This window comes from Seriola lalandi, unplaced genomic scaffold (assembly GCF_002814215.2).
Source record: "Seriola lalandi dorsalis isolate HSWRI2012SDOR001 ecotype SW California unplaced genomic scaffold, Sedor1 jcf7180002054431, whole genome shotgun sequence".
NCBI classification, from domain to species: Eukaryota; Metazoa; Chordata; class Actinopteri; order Carangiformes; family Carangidae; genus Seriola; species Seriola lalandi.
Genome location: NW_019524984.1, coordinates 309,809 through 328,968, shown reverse-complemented (window position 1 = coordinate 328,968; position 19,160 = coordinate 309,809). Strand labels below are relative to the sequence as shown.

The following is a 19,160-nucleotide window of genomic DNA, read 5'->3' as shown; positions in this document are numbered from 1 at the left end:
AACAAGCACTGCCAATGTGTCACTAACATTTCTCACAATTTTCAGAAGTTTTACAAACCAAACAATCAGTAAGGAACCTACAAAAGAGCAGATTAATCTGTTATGAAAATAATCATTAGTTGCAGTTCTATTCAAAATAGTTATTAAAAGAATTACCTCAACCAACAAAACAAACGGTAAAATCCTGCTTTGACAGTAATCCATAGTAATGAATATAGAATAATCAAATCATATGTGATGGTTTAAGTCACTGAGGCCAAGTATATTTTCCTGATTATTCCTGCACACTTTTACTTGAGCCTGAGTAACATTTCATTGTAGGACTTTTACTACGGTATACTTTAACACTGTGATATCAGTTCTCTTACTTAAGCAAAGGATCTGAATATTTCCTCCACTACTGCAAATACTTAATGAAAGGTGAGTTATGAGACAGTGGTACCCACGTGGAAAATCCTCCACTTTTTTCTGTCTTTATTCAGCGATGCTGACTCATCTTACTCTTTTAAAATTCTTTATTTTTTAGGGCCATATTTTACGTTAGAAGGCACTTTGAGTGATGATCAAGTTATGGATACGTTCATGTGTCGGTGCACCCACTGCTGATTCTACTGCGGGCTTGTGCGTTTGACCGCGCGCTAGTTTCTGTGGCGGCAGGGGTGGTGAGACAGAGAAAAAAAACCTTCATGTGCGTCGTCGTATGTGAAAGTAGTTCCGGGCACTTAACCAAATCGGGGGGAGAGGAGGAGAGAGTCCCGGATGTTGGCTCGGCAGCCGAGAGAAAGGCGAACGGGAGAAGGCGGAGAGAAGCTGAGGAGGGACGCCACAGCACCGCGGGCACACCGGCGAAGCTACGGCTACAGCTGCTCTTTGCACAGGACGATAACGTCAAGAGCGCAGGACACTCCTGGGGGGCTCCCGCTAGCTGAAGAAGAGGAGGTGGAAGGAAGGGGAGGGGGCAGTTACTCTGAAACTACCGTGAGGATTACAGAGAGCCACCGTCACAGCTGCTTTCACCCAGAGTAAGTGAGCTACACGGGCATGGAAGTTGAACTAAGGCCCACGAAATGGACGACTTTAACGGGGAAGTGAGCTGCACTGAAGTTCTGGGGATTGAGCCCGGTGAACAGGCCTTGACACAGCTTTCCGCTCGCTGAGGCGGGGCGTGCGGGGACACCTTTTTCCCAGAGAGCCAGTCAGTGTTGCCCCGTGGTCAGTGTTAGTACACCCCGGCCGTGTTGCTGTAACTCTCCAAGTTGACAGCTCTTGCGTTAGCCTGCTAGCACCGCCGTGCAACCGGTGACAACTGACTGGGCAACTTTGACAGCTAGCTAGCCAGTTTTGGTAGCCAGCTAACTTTAGCTGAGCACTCTCTCATGGGCCAGGACTAGGCGTGTGTGTGCGTTTTCCTCGCATTAAGGGGATATAATGACCTATCCCAGCCCTCCAACAGCTATCGTTAGCTAGCTGTTTGGTATGTGAGACGCTGTGTGTCCAGCATGAAGTGTGTGTGTGTGTGTGTGTGTGTGTGCGCGTGCGTGCGTGCGTGTGTGTGTGTGTGTGTGTGTGTGTGAGCCCAGTGTCATTTGGCTTTCCTGCGTGCTCTGATGGTATTTGACTCACAGCTGTTGCAGCGTGTTTTCTCGTCTGTCAATCGTCTTTTTCTCAGGCGGCTAATAAATTCCTCTAGAAAATAATGATCCTTGTATGTAAAGCCAGTAGAGCTGTATGACAGGGCGCAGGTTTGTCATGTGGCTGGACAATCAACAAGTGCAAAGCATGTTTCAGGTGAATTTTATGCAACTGTATTTTATTTCGGCGCTGTCTTTTGCCTGTGGTGATATACCCTTGTGGATCGCCCTGAGATGGCACAAACGGTGTTGCAGTTAAATATTTGGTCCTGTGTGCAAGACATCTCTCAGGGCATGCACCTCTTTGTTTTGATGTTTCACCATTTGGTGTGTGAGCAGAGACAGATTAGTTAATGCTCCAACTTTAAACTAAACTGCCTTGGCATTTGCGTGCAGCTGTATACAAAACGGTGTCCTTGCTTTATCCTGACGGCCTTTATTAGAGGATGGATGACTGAACTCTTAATTTGCCTCACTGTCAACTTGTGCAAGTTTTATCAATGAGGCCACGGTGATATTTTAATGATTGGGGTGCAATGAGGTGCAAATTATTAGCTGATCATAATATATTCTCGTACTTAAGTTTATTTTGCCATAAAGTCTGCAGTAAAAGGTTGAATTTATGACTAAAACAAAACATTAACATTCCCCCAAACATCCCAACTGCGCCAGACCTTATGCTTCAACTAACGAAATGCCCATAGCGTTAGTCAGCACCCACAATCAAAGGTCAGACCTGGTTTGCTTCTTAATCACCCATCCTTTAAATAGCAAGCCTACAGGGAGCTGTCTGGATTGAAGCTATCTGTGCATGAAGCTGTCGAAGACACATGGTGTTTAAGTTTTGATCTTACTCCATCCAAGAAGACAGAGTTAGAATAGTCTTAACATATTGTCAAGAAATTGTGAGCATTTGTCCGTCTGTCTTATTCTGTGAATCATCCTGCTACTGCACTCTCTGTTGTTTCATGAAACGGTGCTAAAAAGGCTCCATGTGCAGTTTCTGCTCAGTGGCATTTTATTATAGTGTCCCTAGCTCGGTCTGAGATAGGTCTCAACTCCTGCACTACAGATACCTTGGATCTTGATGCCATTCATGGAATTCAGCTTTTTAGAAAGAGTGCTGTTTTACAAGTAGTAACGTCTGTCAATTGAAGCAACTGTGTGAAATACAGCAGGAATAATTGTCATAAACGGTTAAAGTGACATTTTGCTGTTGTTTGCTGGCTGGCTGTTGAAGAATAGACCTAGAGTGCAGCCGATGCGTGCTTTTTACAGATTGCATGCAGGAATATAAATCACAGCACACACACAATGTAAAATTTGTTCCTCTGAGCGCTACTGATGCATCCATCAAACGCTGTTAGTTTATAAGCAATGTGTTCATGACTGAAGATGTTGCACAGGCTCAGACTAAAAGCTCTTTAATGTACGTTTTTGATTCATAAGTGTAGGCATTCTTAGTAATACGATGACTCTTTGTTATTTGCTCTTTCACCTCAAATCACATTGAGCAGAGTTACTGACTTCCTATTGATTCCTTTTTTTAAAACAACCTCAAGGTTTTGATGAATGGACTGAAAAGCTGTGAAGAAAGAATAGACAAGATCCTGTGTAGTCTCAGTAACTGTTTAAAAGTGTGAATGGGAAGTGGGATACAGCTTCTTGTTAATGGTAGTTTTAGCCTGTAGTGGTCTTTTGAAAAGTCTATTGCCTAATGGTTTAAAAACAGGACACCTACTTCTCTTCCTGCATTGTGTGTGTGTGCCGGTCGCCGGTAGCACATTCATCCGTCATCTCTGTAGAAAAATTACTTTGTCATCATCCGTAGAAGACAAAGAATAGAGAATAACTACGTGTAAATAAATATTGACATTTCATCATTGTATCACAGATAATGTTCAGCTTGGGGGTGATAGTGTATAATTTAACAGATTAAATAGAATAATGACATGATGTGGAGCTAATTTGGATAGATGTCAAGGGTCAGTTAGCTAGTATAGTACAGTGAATTTAGAATGGGTTTCTACTTTTTGAATACCAGCACCTCATTTGGAATTCAGTATGTGGCCCTGTGCCTAGCCCCATCTCACTGAGAGGCTTTTTAATTTCTCCCCTTGTTGAAGTGATTATTCAAATGGCCATCCGTGAGATGCAGTTATCAGACTCCTGGTGGTAGTTGAGCCTGTGGCAACATGAATGCCCATCACAGACCCCCCCCTCACCACCCTGTGTAGTTGGACAGCACCCAACAGGTACCCTCTGTAACAACCCCTATTAGACCGCTACATCTTCCCCCTTAGGCTGTAAACCTATTGTGTTATGCGATTGGCAGATGGCAATTTATTCATGAGGATGGTTGCTATATTTTTCTGGCATGGTGTAGTGGTGATGCTGTTGGTCAAAGGCCTCCGTTTAGTATTTTTTTACAATGACTTATTTTTGGTCTGAATCCAAAGTGGGCTTGTTTCAATTCCTCTCTGCTTGGCAATGTGTAGTTATTTTAGGTTGGAGTTTCTTTCTCTTCGCTTCATTGCCCGTTATCTTGTCCTTCAGTGGGATTTTTCACCTTGGGTGGGCAAAAAAAAAAAAACAGGATCTTCCTTTTCTTTTTAACAGCTGTTTACTCTGTGTGGAGTCCAGGCTGTCCTCTAATGTGGCTCATGCCAAATGACTGGACAGTTTTATCAGAAATTTCTCCCCATTCTCTGCTTATATCCTGTGTGAAGTTTTGCTCTTATGGAGGCTGTGTTGGTGAGAAGGGACTGGCTCAGTCTTCATTAGCAACGCTGTGCATCACTAGAATGCAGATGAGCTATGAAGCCATTCATCTGCTGGAAATGCCTCCCTGATTCCAATTTGAATCTTGTTTGCAGTCACATTGTGTGAGCCCACTTCTCCATGTTAAAGAAGTCTCTTTATGTGAGAGATCAGAGGGGGATAATTGCACTTAAGTGAACCTCATTTAGTGCTGGCCAGAGCAATTACTGTAACTGCAGTTCTAGGCGTTTTTTGGGGCCTGGAGCAGCTGTCATTGAGTCTCTGTAGCTGAGATATCAAATGGTGAATAGAATGACATTGGCATAGCATCATGGGAATGGCAGATCCTTGGATGGATTTTAATTAGTTTTTGCAGGTTTTTGCTCAGCTCATTTTTTTTGTCATCCGGAGAAAAGCGTAATTAAAAATGACAATTAGAATTGCATTATTTTAGTAATGATTGAAAATATATTATTCTCAAGGTGCTGTAAGGTGAAAAAAGCGAGCACTGCTTCTTCAGGCAAAACCCCCTGGGCTTGAGGGAGATGTTTTATCATTAATGTTATTCAGGAGCCAAATTTTGAGTTTTGCTCAGCTGGGTGCTTTAATCTATTTTTGCTGTAAATTAATGAATTTTTAAAGAGCCCCTCGCTGGATACGGGTGGATGTGGGAATGCAGCACTGGTTCAGTTTTCAAACGAGCCTCTACTCCACCGTCACCCCCACCCCTTCACCACCACCCCTCCTCATGGGATGGAGAGAGCGAATTTACTGAAGCACTGCACTTTCATTTTTTATTCATCCAGCAATACACTGCCTAGTTCTCCTCATACCACCTCCTCCCAGTCTATTGAGTTGAATCTGTCAGTGAACTAGTCCTAGATGCTCCAATTCATGTCCTGGGTTGGAGTTGGATGTGGACATGAATCAGTGAGGGAAGCATGTGATGTTTAATTCAACTGGTTCGTTGCCTAATATTACCGGCACATTTGCTCAGATACATGTTTCATTTGAAAGTGTTTAGACATTTATTTCCCCAGTCTGACTAATCAGGGCCCATCTCTCTACAGGGGAACTACTGTAACTACCCTCACTAGAGCTTGCTGGGTAAGTTTAGAAAGTGTGGGGTGTGGAGTGGGGGAGTGAGGTGGTGGAGGGGGTGTTGACCACTCCTGTAGTTCATGGCGGTTTCTGTGACTCATTCCAGCCTTCTGGTAGCAAAAAGACTAATAAATTTAGTTGTAAGTCTACTATAAATGTTTGGTTTGATCTTATCTTTGCTTTAAGTTCAAATCTCGGAACTGTAATAGGTACATGGGCAGAGGTGTTTATTTAAAAAATAGATTATGTGTTACGTGGTTGTAGTGCATTAAATGTGCAAACAGGATCAGGGCCTACAAATCAACTCCCTTAAAGGGGAGTTAATGTGGTGCTTAATGACGTGTAAAACAAAAGATTTTAGAGTAAATGCAGCGTACGTAGAAGCTGTGTCATTGGAGATTTTACTTATACGGGTGGTAATGAATAGCCAAGTCCTAAATGAATAAGATTGACTTGACTTTTTAGTGCCTTGAAGGATTTAATAATTCATCATATTGTATGCTTTGTCCTTGAGTTTTGATAGGCCCTCGGTATCAGTGTATTTTTCTTAAGCTTTTTTGTTCTTCACTCAGTAGAAGCAATTCTTATGCTTATATGATTCACACTCTAAGGAGACATTAGAGCTGTGTGCAGGCAAGAAGAGCTCGCTAAGCTGACACAGCTTAAGTAATAAGAACAGGTCTTTCATCATAGTATTTGGTATCTGGTTTAATCATTACAGTTGCTCCTGTGGAATACAAGATTGACTTCCAGGTAAAACGGCAGAATACCCACAGATAGTTTTAATATAGAAGAGACAGGGACTTCTGCCAGTTTTGTACCGGGAAAATATGAAACTAAAAACAGTAGGACCAACAACTGGCTAAATAATGCTGCTGTACCTGCATGTGCGCAACCACAGAGCTGTTATTTATGACAGATCATACAAATATGGGCAGCTACTTCTGTACTAAAATGACAGTTCAGTAACACGGTATTCCCGGATGTTACCTTCAGCTCCCTTCTGCATGCAAGACATGACAATTTAGAAGTGATACCATGGCAGTGACAAGTGTAGTGTCTACTATAAACTAGTCTTGATTGAATATGGTAATCTCACTGCTCTGTGAGGCGGTGCTTGGTGCATGCATACAAGCTTGAGTAAACACTCCGTGTTGTGTGCAGGACACCAGAATTTAAGATTTAGCATTACCAAACCAGAGCCCTAAGTTAATCAACTTCTCTTAGACTTTAATTCCCTTGGTGAAGATAGTCAATGATGTTTGGTGGGGTTATTTCTTCTGTTAAAGACACTTGCTTGTTCACTGCACTGGTATTACTGTCTGTAAAGGAGGTGAGCATTGCAAGTCGCAATTATGTCAGCTCTCATAGGTTCATTTGCTTATTACTGTGTGCAATGTAGCAACAGTGAAGAATTTCTCACTGTTTGAATGACAGTCTGCAGACTCAGAGAGGAAAGTCAGAGAGGGTCAAGTTTAATTAAGTTCGCAGTCTTAAGCCTGCTTAACAGGGTTAAATAGTGGAGTTTTGAGGACGTGGTTTACTGCCACATCACTCAAGTTCATCCTCTGCTGACACTAAAACTGGTAGGAGACTGATCATTTATCATGAAATCACAAGACAGCCACATTTCAAGAGTCTCGTGTTGGCTGATCAGACTTGAAGGCTGTGTGTAGCTTCTGCATTTGTTTTGTGATTTCAGACAATGTTAATGTGGGCTAGTCCAGAAATAGCCCAACGTAGAAGTTGGAGACTGTGTGTGATGTGGTGTGTGAGGCTCATGATCTGTAAGGGAGAGTGCCAAGTTTTGCAGATGTGGTGTTGGTTGGGAAGGATCTGTGTTGTGGTGGATCTGTTAAACGCGATGATTTAACACTTTTTTCATATGCTTTGCCTGCATGCTCAGCAGAATTGCACGTCAAAACCCCTCTCTGTTGTCGTCATTTGTTGCTTTTTTTTCTGCGTGAAACCTGATAGATTAGCCTTAGATGTAGTACTTGGAATCTCCATCTGTGATTCAGAAAACCCCTAACAGAAGCCAAGGATTCTCTCGGTGGAGTTGGAGGAAATGTTGATCTGTGTGGACCAGGAAACCCACACAAGTGATGACTCGCTCTTGCCCCGTCATTCCCACCCCATCCCTCCTTCTTGCTCTCACACGTAGTCTGTCTCTTGATTATTGTTTAATTTTGTATCCACACTTCTTTTTCTTTATCTCTCTCTGCGCCGTAGTCTCCTGTGCTCTTCACTTAGCAAACAACACGTCTGTAGAGAATTCAGAAGAATGCATCTTGTTACTCAGATGAGTCATACTTCCTCTGGCCTGCATGCCTCTCCCTGAGGGTGGATGAATGAGAGGGCGGAGAGGTTAGCTGGGGGAGGGGCTCAATGACTGAGGCGACGTGGTCTGTGCCAGTTGCTCAATGTAATTAAGAAAGTATCGGTGTGTCGGTCATAGGGCCTGTGATGTGCACATCATCGCTGCCTCAAAATGTGGTTGTCCCTAGGTGGCTTTGTGACTGACAGCTTTGACCAGGCTGAGTCACCACCTTCAAAAAGTAACTATTTGGAAATCTCAGGCCCATCTCTGACCCCTCAAGTCAACTACTTTGCCAAGGTGCTGTGGCCCTTGGAGGAAAGCCTTGGCCCTGGAGAGGAATGAGACTGTACCTGCAATCTGAGAAATCTGTGTCGGCCTTACCGAAGGAAATTTATATGGTAGGATAAAAAGATTGTAGAAGAGTTTGCAGTTACTAGGCTGAAATGTTCCTCAGGAGGCCTGACTACAATATGATTTTGTGTGTGTAAATTTATGATGCAGTAAAGTGTATAACACTGAAGTTTTCTGGTTTTAATTCCCTAAACTTCTGCATCCAATTTTGCTTAATATCACATTGTACAACAAAATGCACAGTTGTAAGTGAACTTGATTATCTTTATTATACTGATGAAAAAGTATCAGTAAACCATTAGGCCCCTCTCAACTCTAGCTCTGTCTCTCCCATACCTGTTCTTCTTGGTCCCCTGCCAAAATCTATGACTCACAGGAGACTGAGTGACCTACTTTTTAAGTCTTCCAGGAGTGCCAGAAGATCTTTTTTATTTGCAAGACAATACACTGGGTAAATATAAGTCAATTAAAATGCACTTAATGCACCCATTTTTGGATTTAAGCACCCAAAGGCTGTGTCAGCATGGCAGCCACCTCAGAGGATTCCCTTCATTATCACAAGGAAAGAAGATACATAGTAAACATTTGAGCTTTGATATCTCATTAGAAGCAAACTGAGTTTAAGGCCACACTGGCTCTCATCAAGCCAATTTAAAAACATAACTCATTTAAGTGCTCTCATAATCCTGAAATGTCTGTGTGCTTTTATATTACACATTCCCAGTTATTACAGGTTGTCAAAGATTATGGTTTCTACATGTAGACAAAGCATTTATCGGCATGAATCAGTGAAAGTCGCCTCAAATCCTAGTCAGTTTGTTTTAGTAATGATAGTTTTGGCTGTACTGTCAAGGTAAAGTTTGAACAGTTGCTCTTAAATATTATTTGGATTAGAATGGGAGATAGAAAGTTTGGGTTCATAAACAGTCTTCCAAAAAGCCTAGTTTTCAGTTTGCCTACTTCTGAAAAGAAAAACTTGATGGGATCAAAGGCCACAGGATCACTCACATTGATGGTTCGAACTGGTGTTTGATTGGAAAAAGATGCCGCTTTACAGCGGATGGAATTTTTGCTTTAATCGCTAATTGCCGTTTTTTGGTTGTGTTGTCTCTCATTGAAGCAGAAACAAGCTGTGCCATTGAATGCACTGTCTTGGCTGCTCTTTTCCCTTCTACAAGGCTTGGCTGCTTTGATATGTCAGTTTTGTTGTAGTCTGCCGCCTTCGTCTTGACATGATTGGCCCCGCTCGCTCCGACCTCCTGGAAACCCCCCGGCATGCCCGCCCCAGGGTGTGTGTTCAGTCATTTATTCAGCTTCCTCTAAAAGACTGCCATGCCTTCACTTCCCTTCTAGTTTCCCTCCTCTTATTAAGATGCAGAAGGCAGAGCAGTGTTTGGTCTGAAAGGCTTAGTGCTAGGGGGTGGAGAAGGTGGGGGGCTACTGGTGTGTACAGTGGGGGGTTAGGGAAGGACTGTGAGCATGGGGACTTAAATGACTTAATGTGCCCTGTACAGCCCAGCCACACTCCAGCTAAGTTCTGCAGGCAGCTCACAGTGCTCTGATTTCTGCCTTTTTGTGTGAGTCCAGTGAAAGAAAGTCAAAATGATGCTCTGACAAAAATGACTATAATTGGAGAGGAACAAATTATCAAGTCTTTGGTTAATGCTGATTGCTGCTTGGGTTTATGCCTGATAATCCCTGTTTAGTCATCCGAAATGTCTGCCTTTTTGAAACCTCTTTTTTTTTTATCTTGTCTCTGTTCTCCAATGAATTTTGTCATGTTTTTGCTTCTTTTTAAGCAGTCCTAGTGGTGAACCATTTTGACCATCACTCAGGCTTTTCCCTTTTTGTTTTATCAAGCATTTTGCTTGCAGTGAAATCCTCCTGGTGCATTTATACAATCTAAGCATGAAATTGTTCAGTCCAGTGGCACACCTACATCATCGCCTATATACTATATGCTCAGTCTGCTACAAAAAAACATGTCCTTTTATTTGCTGTGGCTTGCTAGAATATTGCTACTGGAGCATGAAGGTGGACCACAGATCACTGGTAGTACCGGTGCCAGTCAACTCTTTGTGTTACAGGCTCTAGCAGAAAATCTGGGCACACCCACAAATTCACTATGGCAGCACACATTATTTACCACAGAATCACACATATGCTTTTCAGTCACTAGAAATGCAAACACATTTTTAACAGTCACATTTTTAAATGCATTTCAAGTAGAGGTCATACACAGTGCTCCATAATGAACACACAAAGTGCCATTAAGGGTCTCATTGTGTTTAACAAACAAAACTGATAATAATTTCACGTGACTTAACACAACGTCATATAATTTAGTTGCAAATAGCAGTGACTACTTTTGTACTTCTGGACTAGAATCATCTCAGCTCAATCTCTGTTTTTGGGAACAGTTTTATTTCAAGCTTTGGAGACACACTTTGTGAGGACACAAAGCCTAACGTCAGTAGGTTTCCATTGCGCACTTCATTTTATGCAGCTTTAGTTTGTGGCTGTGATAGAACGCTTCGTGTACAGTGTGCAACATACTCTGTCTAGTTTTTGCAAAGAGGATGTCATCCTGTGCATCACATTGTAGGCGTAACAGAATATGCCACACGTGGCAGAAACATTTATCAGATGACAATTAAGCAGCTAGATTCCACTCATATCAGTGGAACTTGTTAAATAATAACTTTGGGTTTCTCACCTATTCACCATATCTTGTACTATTATTAACACATTTGTCACTTGGTTCATAAATCGCAGCAGTTAGCGGTTTCCAATCAGCCAGATTGCTATAATGCATGAAATACTATGCAAAAATACAGACAACGATAAGTTGCTTTTATCCTGCGGTAGGAAACAGTCATATTGACTTACTCATACTCACAAAAACACTAACAAAACTAAAAAAAAAGGTTCAAGAATTTCCATAAGTACTGCATCCAGCAAATTGATGGAAAAAAAACCCCACCAAAAAGTAGATTTATTAATGATACAAAGCTAACAATATTTAAACTGTAATCCTGTAGTCATACAATAGGTTTATCTTGTTCTCTTCATCAGAAAAAATTCCAGTATAATGGGAAAATTCAACTTTTAATTTCCCACATTCCAGAAATAAAGAAAGGTATTACAAGTAAAGTTACATGGTTGGTTATTGGCTGTGTTTTGTGGTGGTGGCAGTAGGGGTTCTTATGATGTCATTACTGACCCAGCCACTCATGTCACCATCTTCATTTCACCTTCACTCAACCACTTAAAAAAAAAAAAAAAAAAAAAAAAAAAAAAAAAAGCTTTCAAGGTGAAACACTGAATAGTCAATTCTGAATGGCAGTGAACACACTTTGAAGTCATTTAGGTAAGTCTTCACAATAGCTTGTGGGTTCACAGTCATCTCAACCTGCAGTCAACAAATGTAACTTATCTTTAGACTAATCTGTGCTACAGTGTGGTTTGCTAAAGAGTCCCCAACCTTTTGTAGGCAGTTCTCCTGGACATTTTTTGGCAGAAAAAAAAATCATGTAAAAAATCTATGTGTTGTGCCTTATTTTGTAATTAGTAATAAATATAAATTATTTATAATATATCTATGCCCATCCTAATAGTGCAACTTTCTGAGAATATGGATCTGAAAGTCTTGAAACAAAAATAATGTCCAAGTTCTCATTTTTAATTTCTCTTTATTTTATTTATCTGCTTAGTGAGCTCTCATACCTATGAGTCAGAGACGGGTGACTGAGTAGAATTTTCCTTGTCGATATGATGCAACAAATGGATTTCAAGACAACTCATAGCAGCAAAATGTGTTAGTTGATTTTTATTTCAAGAAGATATGGTTAGGGTATAAATAAGTTAAAAAAATATGACATGTTTTAACCATCATTCTCCATAGTTTGCAGGTCATTGAAGGGGGGTAAAGTGAGGTCTGTGGTTAGTGGGGAACAATACAGGTCAGGTCAGGAGTTTGCACGGTATGGGTCTCTCTGCCCTTCTCTTTGGGCGTGACTCATGTTGCATGGCACATGATGCAGCACTTTCACCAAGTGAGTCATCCTGAACAAAAGCACCTAATTTGAAGGAGACCAAAAACGAAACATTGACTTTTCTTTCCCTTTTTTTGTGGTTTTGCCACTTTTTTTTTTTTTAGCACAGTTGTGTGACATTTACTCATTGCTGACCAGAAAACGTCTGTGTTTCTGCTCATGGTAAATTTTGAAGCAATGATGAGCATGTGGTGATGTCAGAGCATGTTTGTCTTCACATTTGCATTGAGCAATACTACTCTACCAGCTTATCCTAAAACTGAATGATATTTTGAACCCATTTCAGAGATGTTGCAGTTTTACCCTGTGTACAGAAGCTGTGTACATAGATATAGACATGAGGAATAGAACTCTTGTCAGCAGTGGTTGCTCTAATGGCTATCCTTCCCTATCCTTTTGAGGTTTAAAAGCCCTTCTCAAGGTTCAAGTCAGCAATGGAGAGCTTTGTGTGACTTTTCCGATTCAAATCATCCATATTTGTAAGATCATTATATTTAATGATTTCTTACACACGTATTTATTAGATAAAATCAAATGGTTAAAAGTTGATAGGGTTTTTATGGAGTATTTTAGTGTTAAGAATACTATCCTTTTAAGATTGCAAATAAAAATTATTTTCATTATTCAGGCCATGGTTGTAAGCATTCACAGCATATTTTATGTCAGTTGATTAAGGATTGGCTGAGATATGAATTGATTTCTTGCTTGACAACTTTGCTGCCAAATTCGATATGCTCCGACAGATGAATGCTTTTGCAATCTAAAAAGCCAACAAATAAATTTTCCAGGCTTGGTTTGAGGAACATCTGTGTCAATCTTGGTAAAGACCAGACACAGGAATTTTGATTATAAGGCAAACACATCGACAGTCAATAGCAGGCAGTTAATAATAGGCAAAATGGAAATGTTCTAATGCTGTGCCCCCTGGGTCAAAGGACACCATATTTCTTGAGCTACCCCGTGATGCGGCAGACGAATGCTTTCAAGAATATAAAGTCCATGTGATGACTTTTGTGAGGCATGGTTTGAAGATTATCTTTGGCAATTTGAGTTTGACCGAGGAGTAGCAAAAAAACACCTGTATGGTGAAATTGACAGTGAACTCTGCTTGATCCAAGTAATCCAATGGTACCTAATTTTTGAAAATTGGTTACACATTTTAAAAGTTACATGCGTGAATGCACTTTAACCTTGACCTGTTGGCGGTGCTAGAGCGGTGAAAAGCATGACGGTCCCCAATTGTGCCAAATTTAAAAACTTTATACCATATGATTCTAGGGGCTGCCGTACACTCCCATTGCAGATAAAAAAAAAAAAAAAAAAGGTAGAAACACTATGGGTACCCATGTAGCTTCGCTGCTTGGCCCCCAATAATAAATTGACTTTGACCATCAATCAGGATGGAAATATAAATAAAACAGCATCTTGGAACAAAAAACATTTTCAAGTATTTAAGATTTCATGCTGGGGGAGAATTTTTGAAACTGATGTTATCTCACAATGAGAATATTTTTTATAATACAATTATAGAGAAAGATTGTAGCCAGTGTTTTTGAATGATCACCTAGCCATAGCTCTCTGACAAATTGGCTGTATAAAACCTTAAGGGCAGGTTTGAGAGACCATGACATACACATTAAAAAAAGATGGTCTTCGGTGTGTGATCTCTCAGCGGGAATGGAGACAGCTGGCGCAGTAACGTAACTCGTGGTCTCATCCTTCTCAGCTGAGCAAGTTTGATTGGTATTGCAAAGAGAGCGAAGCAGTGTGCTGGAAGGTAGACTTCTGTTTTTCAATTTATTTCCTGCATATAGATATATTTAAACTGAATACTGTGCAGTGTAAATTCTGTTCGGGGGAGTATCTTTGTGTTTGTTTGTGTGTGCACGCATGTGTGTATGCGTATGGCCCCTTTAAGAAGCCTGCATTTGTTTGCTGGCTGTGTCTGGGGCCCAAAGTGGAGCTCTTTCTGTCAGATGAGTGAAGCTCTGCAGAGGCAGCCACTGGGAGTTCTGTTTCATCTCCTCTCATACTGCTGTGGAGCAGACATGCAAATCCGCTGTAATGAGCGCAGCCTGTGTGGTGGTGGTGGTGGTAGTGGGGGGGCAAGGATGGGGGGATGAACTCAGGAATTTAAAGTGGAGAAAGGGAAGGTGGAAGAAATAGGTGAGACGCCGACAGCCGTGCCAGATAGCAGAGCATGAGAATTTAAGGGGTTTAGGAGAGGGTTATGTCAGGAGTGTTGGAAGTGACAGGAAGTCTTCCCTCTCAAATCAAACATTCATTAGCCTGCTGTGGCTGCTCTTTTCCCTTCGCTGTTGAATCGCAGAGGTAAAGATGCAAATGTTGCCACATTAATTAGTTTTATCTTTTAAACTAACAAGATGTGGTGTGTGAAAAAAAGAAGAAAAAAAAAAGACAAAACAGTGCATCATCATCATCATCATCATCATCATCACTGTTACCAAATGTAAAGAGGCTTTAGTATGGATTCTGCTGAAAGTTTAGCATCCTAAAAGGTTGTTTTTGGTGTAATTCTGAGCTTTGTGAGTGTCTGGAGTTTTACAGTTCACTACAAAGATGTGATATGTTAACTTATCCCTCCAACAAAACATTTTGAGTGACAGTATCGTGTCATAAGAAGGATCACACCAAAACAAGTTGATTCCGTTTTTCCTCTGTAGATTCTTTAACCATCCATAAACTGGGGACTACATATAATGATTTATGAAGATGGGGAGATACTTTGCTGTGGGTGAGACAACTGATGTGCAGCAGGAATATTTCACCTGCCATCCAAGCTTCAGTTCATGAAGTGTGCCATAAACCCCATTAGTCTGTGCTGGGCTGTCAAATAGCTGTGCGAACATGATTTTATTCTCTCATAAAGAATTAAATCCCCAGTCAATGTTGGGATGCTTTGGCCTCTGTCTCATCCAATAATGTAAAGCACTCAAGACTTTTGATGAGCTCTGCAGATCGATCAGAGGTTAACAGCCACTTCACACAAGCTGAGACCTACAATATGTCATGGGGTCTTTAACTCTCTATAACTATTCAGGGGCAGTAATACTGGAGCTTTTTTGCCTATAAGCTTCAGGATATAAAAGTCAGGAAATAAAGGATTCTTTGGTGCATTTTCCCCCGTATTTCAAGAACCATGAAGATTAGGCAAATTAGACTGATAATGGATTAAAATGCTTTGTCTGAGACAACAACAGAGAGTGGTTGTGTTGTTCCTTGTAATGCACTGTGGTGTGACATACGTTGGAGAGAAGATGCACAGAGGTGGAAAGAGAAAATACCAGATAGGCTAGCCATCCACCTCCAAAATAAAAAGGATCTTTTGAGTTATTTTGGTTACTTTTCTTACAATATTGCATTGGAACAATTGACAATTTAAGTCAAGTTTCAGTTTAATTTCTCTGATTTGCTCTCATTTACTTATTTACTCTTTCGCTCCTTATCCTTTTAAAGCAGTCAGCTATCTAACTGTTAATCAATAACATTAAAATCAATAGCTTTAACACTAATATCGATGCAAGTGACAACCAGTTCTTTTTCACTGTCTGAGTTGCCATGAGGCTTATGTGTGACTGGAAAAGCATATTTAGATCTGTAAACACTATGCTGATAGTTTTTCGTACCACTAGAATATAGTATCTTGAGAGCCAAGACTTTGGAAGAACTTGGAAACTGGAGTTGGACCACGGTTGCTGTGCTTGCTATGCAGGTAAAATACCTTAGTCCTTTAAAATACCTGAGTCCCACTGCAACTATAAAGGCCTGCAGGTTAATGCCTGTCAGATTTCTTTGTGCTTTATTGTATGTGACATAGAAATACAACAAAAATAATTGCTGGCTTCAGCCCTAATGCAACACATGGGTCATTTAAATCGTAGTTAGACAGACTGGACAATGAACTATTGCTGATTTACTTTTTATGTATTTTTTATGTATATATTACAGTAGAGAGCAGAATTAAATGTCAGCTGCCCACACAGCTTCTTCACCTTCCTCCTCTGACATTAAAGTTCCTCATTGGAAACACCACAGCCGATTTCACAATAGTAGTACAGTACCTCCTTCTGCTCCAGCCTCCTGTCTGACAACACTCTCAGACTGCTGTCTGACTGCTTCTTCACACTGAAGGGAGTTCCTGTGTTTCTGACAGGCTGGGCTATCAGAGGGAGTGCTGGGTGGGGACGTCATCGGAGTTCCTCAGGGTGTCTGCGGCAGCTGTGGCCTTTACTTGCCGCTGACTGACTAACAGGTTGACTGTTCCTCATACTTGCTGTAAAAAGTGCAGATTGGTTAACTGACACTAAGTTTTAATCTTGTTGAAAAATAAGTTGACCAGTATCACTTTGAAATGTTAAAACTTGGACTGAGCTTGATGTGTGACATTTGTAGTTTAAAATGCAACATTTAGCACAGTTCTGTGTTAGGGGTGAGCCAGTTTGTTTATTCATTTTCCTCACTCTGGCAACCTTTGTAATGAATGAATAACCTTCATAATGCTTTCCATCTTTTTCATGATGTACATGAATGCATTGATTTAATTATACTTAAGTGTCATGGCATCTCATAGTTCATCCCTTTACTTTACAAAACAACAGTAGCCTAATGTTCACAGTGCAACACGTCCCTTTGTACACAGATAAATGCTGGTCTCTATGAAATTATAAAGGGGACTTTTCACTGTTGTGATGTGTTATATACCAAACGATTAATAGAGAAAATAATATGCAATGCTGATTAATCGACAATTAAAAGAATCATTAGTTGCAGTTCTCAAATAATTTTTTCATCACTGTTCTTATTTTCAGTTATTTCCATTTCTACATATTTATGAATGATGATCAAAATTATTTTTGAAAATCTAACCAAAGTCAAGACAAGCTGAATAAAGAATGTGCATTCAAGACTATAAATTGTTGTAATTGATGCATATCAACCTCAAATTAGTTATGATTTTGCTTTATCTTGGTTTCTCTGCTGTATCAGACTACCACGTGTTGTTAGACCCAAATATTGCTTGTTACAAATCCACCATTTGCCTAAACGCCTTTCTTCAGAGGCACCGGAGGCAGAGTGCCAGTACTTATGAGTTACCAACAAATAATTTCTTGTCAGTGCAGCAGTGGAAGCCAAAAACCTTTGACTGTAGGCCTAAATCACGTGTCTTCTGTTTGTCATGGTAAATCCTCTGGTTTTGTGATGACCTATTGTGGCTTTTGTAAAGCAGTAACCTCACAATGATGAATCAATTTTTTTTTGCCAGGAGGTGTTTTGACTGCAGTGCTTAAACCAACAATGACTGCTGCTACCTTCTCCGCTCATCCACACCCAGATAAATAGCAACATTGTCTCCAGGAAACCAAATTAATTGAAATTATCTGGAACGGAGCCGGGTGAAGAGAACAGGTATAGACACCGAGAGCTGTCCGTTCCACCTGAAAACAAATTCCTGGTCTATCATAGCACTGTAGATGGCCTCCGCCTCATGTTTTACTCTACTTCTGTCTCCTTAATCAGCATTAGACAAAAACCATGCTGCCCCCAAATTACCATGGAAGTCATCTGGAGAGTCCCCCCTACTTAATGTTCTCTGTACGTCTCTTCAGGCATGTGACATATTTTGATCAAGCAGATGATTGATAACTTGGGCTATGTTCAACTTTGCTCTGTGTTTGTATCTACATGTGAGCTGTTGACATATGTGTGACCTGCATATTATGTACTTGGCAGAGTGTTTGAGTCTGGAGGTCAAAAACCTGACACTAGGAGTGCTGTCTGGCTACAAGTGACTACAATGTCTTAGCAAGAAAACACGAAACTGTGTTGTCCTGTTGTGCAACTTCCAATGCAGACTGCATTATCACTCAAGGGAAAAGGGCATGGATTTATGGCAGGTGACCGCCCCTCAGGAATATATAACCTGAAAACCTTGATCATAAAGAGCTTTTATTTCCTGAAAAGCTTTTGCATTCAGGGGACTGGCATGAGTCTTACATTTGTCATGGACATGTACACCCATGTAGCTTCACATTTTTATGTGTTGCATGTTAAAAGCCATGTCTCAGTGAGAGTGGGAGAGTATGTACTCTGGATGTTATCAGTGGGCTGTGTTATCATTTGCAGGTACAGTATGACTCGAGGAGCATTTTAAAGAGCTTGTATGGAGGCGCAGTAAACCAGTGAGATGGGACATGAAGAGTCAAAGAGCAGCGCTTCAACAGCTTAATGATGTAGAGGCATCCAGCTCCGTCAGGCAGTAAACTCTTTAATATGCTGTTAATTATTTCTGAGAGATTGAATATTGATTAAAAAGCAAAATGGTTTTAATTATAGCTCCAGCTTCAGTGCCATCCTAAATAAAGACCATTTTAGGCTTTACGTGAGAGGAACATCTAACAAATCTATCAAACCTCAAGCTATTTCAACTCCTTTTGAATTTTGTTTTTACTTTGTACTTTCTGGGTTTAAAAGTGAGAGCTCTTTTTCAGTATAACCGGTGTTACAGCGCCTTCTCTCAGCTCCAGCTCCAGAGCTGCCGATGCTGATCCACTGTCTAAATTTGAAATTCATGACCTGATTCCAGCTCTGTGTAGCACTCTCAAAACATGTATTGGCCACCCAGGTAATTCCTTTAAATCACGCTTGAGTAATTCTACCATGGTTTCCTTTTAACACGTCTCTGTCGCATTTGAAAATGAGGTTCATACACAGTTTTTTCTGAGAGGGCTGACGTGTACAGTTAACCATGTGATAATATCTGATCTCAGGCAGACGGACTGAAGCTCCTCTTACCTCACCGCTCGCCTCAGAGACTGGCTCAATATTTAACATCAATGTTGAACTGGATCTAGTGAATGCAGATGAGCATTGGCTCTCAAGATTGCCACCAAAATGCTTGGCCTGCTAGTGCCTTAAGTGGTC

At 40.8% G+C, this 19,160-nt stretch overlaps 1 protein-coding gene across 1 annotated transcript in view; it reads left to right on the top strand.

The window, feature by feature from the left end:
• Window positions 1-771: 771 nt before the first annotated feature.
• The window catches only part of foxj3 (forkhead box J3), a 111,369-nt gene continuing 92,980 nt past the window's right edge, over window positions 772-19,160 (top strand). Inside the window, exon 1 of the mRNA XM_023410720.2 lies at window positions 772-1,022. The gene's annotated coding sequence lies outside the window, so the exon portion shown is untranslated. The remainder of the gene's footprint in view (window positions 1,023-19,160) is intronic.